The sequence below is a fragment of the Alligator sinensis genome, unplaced genomic scaffold (genome assembly GCF_000455745.1).
Source record: "Alligator sinensis unplaced genomic scaffold, ASM45574v1 scaffold876_1, whole genome shotgun sequence".
NCBI lineage: Eukaryota > Metazoa > Chordata > Crocodylia > Alligatoridae > Alligator > Alligator sinensis.
Window position 1 is genome coordinate 203,954 of NW_005841938.1, and position 3,336 is coordinate 207,289.

Below are 3,336 nucleotides of genomic sequence, written 5' to 3' on the forward strand. Positions count from 1 at the left end.
CCTGCCTCCTGGTTTGTGAAGACTGTGGAAGGGGCAGGTGAGAGAACAGAGCAGCAGGCTGCACCAGTTGAGAAGACAATGACATTAGGGCATTTCAGGGAATCTGCAGGGCTTTTATATTTTCCAGGACACACTGCTGTTCCACACAGAGGCCATTGGCTTTGGGACATTTTAAAGAAAAGACATGTAAAAGCTTTAGTATGAATATTTCGTTGAACCAGAAGGAATCTCCTGGGTCACTGAGTCCAGTCCCTGATGGCAGCAGGCAACTATGTGGTCTGGTCCCCTTCATGAATGCGATAACTCCATTATAAATTAGTGTAACCCTGTGCTGGCATGCTACGGTCAGGTCATGCTCCAGGTTTTGGGTCCTCAGGGTGCCAGTAGCCCCAGAGCCCTTCAGGCAGACTGCTGCCTGAAGTGTCCCATGGAGAGGTGTGCTCCTCACCCTCACCGCCCAGGAAGTCACTCTGAACCCGATGAATATATTATTCTTTATTATACACAACCGATTGAAATAACATAAAATAAACAAGAAATGATATTTTTATGTATATAAAAAAAATGCAGGGTCACAAAACGCTTAGATACAGGAGTAGAGGTGGAAGTCATTTTCTTGGATTTTAGCAAGACCTTTGATACGGTATCTCATCCCATTCTCTTAAATAAATTAAGAGGCTGTGACCTAGATATTTACATGGTCCGGTGGGTGGCATATTGGCTTAGCGGTCGCACCCAGCGAGTGGTTGTAGACGGGTCGGTATTGACCTGGAAGGATGTGGGTAGTGGGGTCCTGCAGGTTTTGGTCTTTGGACCTGTACTCTTCAGTATCTTCATCAGTGACTTGGATGTGGGTGTGAAGTGTACTCTGTCCAAGTTTGCAGATGATACTAAATTTGGGGTTGAAGTGCACACTCCGGAGGGTAGGGAACAATTGCAAGCAGACCTGGACAGGTTGGAAAAGTGGGCAGTGCACAGTAGGATGCAGTACTGCAAGGATAAGTGCAGAGTGCTGCACTTAGGGCACAAAAATATCCAGTATACCTACTGGCTGGGAAGTGACCCTCTCAGCCGCACAGAAGCGGAAAGGGATCTCAGAGTCAAAGTGGACACCAAGATGAACATGAGTCGTCAGTGTGATGAAATCATCAGCAAAGCTAACTGCACTTTATCATGCATCAGCAGATGCATCACAAACCAAACCAAGGAGGTGATACTTCCCCTCTATGCAGCATTGGTCAGACTGCAGTTGGAGTACTGCGTCCAGTTTTGGGCGCTGTAATTCAAGGAAGATGTTGATAGACTCGAGAAGGTCCGGAGGAGGACCAGTCATATGGTTAGGGGCTTACAGGACACGACCTATGAGGAGAGACTGAGGGACCTGGACCTCTTCAGCCTCCGCAAGAGAAGGCTGAGAGGTGATCTTGTGGCCGCCTACAAATTCATTACAGGGATGCAGCGAGGGATCGGAGATGTTCTGTTCACCAGGGTGCCTCTTGGGGTAACAAGGAACAATGGTCACTAACTGACAGAGAGCAGATTTAAGCTGGATATCAGGAAAAACTTCTTCATGGTAAGGGTGGCCAAAATTTGGAATAGGCTCCCAAGGGAGGTGGTGCTCTCCCCTACCTTGGGGGTCTTTAAGAGAAGGCTGGATAAGCATCTGGCTGGGGTCATCTGACCCAGCGCTCTTTCCTGCCTAGGCAGGGGGTTGGACTCAGTCTGTTGATTGAGGTCCCTTCCAACCCTAGCATCTATGAATATAATAACAATAGTTGATAACAAAACTAACTACTTGGATACAATTGCAACTACACTTCAGCACACTGGAGGGCGGGCGATGTTCCCACTTTTGTTGAACAACCTGAATACACCTTACTGTGACCCTTTAAAAGTTTCCTCCTTAGTCCGATTGACTGTCTCCTGGTCACAGTCACTTCCCCATAACACTAAATAGCAACACAGCTACAACTGTGATCCACCACTACATGGCAGAAGCAAGGCTTCTGCTGTTCCTGGAAAGGGGAAGCACTTTTAACTAATCCTGGTGTGCAGCGAGATGGCTAATGCATCCCTGGCTGCAGACAAAGGTTTCTGCTTGTTCCACTGCTGGCAGAGTGCTCTTTCGACAGGGAGACAAGGTTTTTGGGGTAAATCTGATATCTTTACTTAGACCAACTCAAATAGTTGGAAAAATTCTGCTTAGCAAGCTTTCGGGTATAAATTCCTTTCATCAGGCTGAGGAAGCATCTGCAGTGGGTGTGTGCTCTTCTTGGATGGCTTGCTAAGCAGAATGCTTCCAACTGTTTGAGTTGGTCTAATAAAAGATATCAGATTTACTTAAAAAACCTTGTCTGCCTATGTCCTTCGACCAACATGGCTACAACTTACAACCCTTTTAGACAGGCTTGTTTCTGAAAATACACTTACTAGCAAGCAGGATTGATTAGTAGGCCTGTGCGAGTAGGCAGCTATTCAATCCGGCTTCGGATCTGGCTGCTTTGGATGCCAGCGATCTGATCTGGAGCTCTGGATCGGTTTCCTGCTTCGATCCGGTCAAAGCGGCTCCGAAGCTTCGGAGTTGCCTTGGATAATCAGCCATAGGGTATAATGGGGAATGAATGAAATATCTATAACCTTGTTGTTTTTTGTCTGATTTAGATGAAGCTTTCAGAGATGGTAGCCTCTGCTGAGAGCACGAAGCTTGCCATGTTTCAAGAAGATCGGTGCAGGGGTTCAGGGGGAACTGCACCCCAAATTCTTGAAAGCAAAACTCATGTCACGTGTATGTATTATACCACAGGGGGGTGAAAACTGCAGGGATGGCGGCCCCTGGTGAGGCCACAAAGCCTGCCAAGTTTCAAGGAGATCGGTGCAGGGGCTTGGGGGGAACTGCACCTCAAGCTGCAGACAAGCAAAACTCGTGCCATGGGTGACACTGTGTGTGTTAAGGCGCAGCGGGGTGACAGCTGCAGGGATGGTGGCCTCTGCTGCAGCCACGATGCCTGCCAGCTGTCGAGGAGGTCGGTGCAAGGGTTCTGGGGCCATGTACCCCTAGCTGCTGACAGGCAAAACTCGTGACATGGGTGCTTGTGCAACTGACTGTCTCTGTCTTGGGGCAGTTGATCGTCTGTATTGATTATTTCCTCTCCTTAGTCTGTGGTTTTGTAGGTGTTAATAGCAAGGATGGTTCTCTGACTCTATGGTTTGAGCCTTCCCAGTTTAGGTTTCATCATAACATCCAAGCCAGACACACCACACGACCCAGTCACTAACCCTCTAAGGGCTGTGCCGCTTCTCCCAGCCCCAGCGAGGCTACCCGCCTTGCTTACCAGC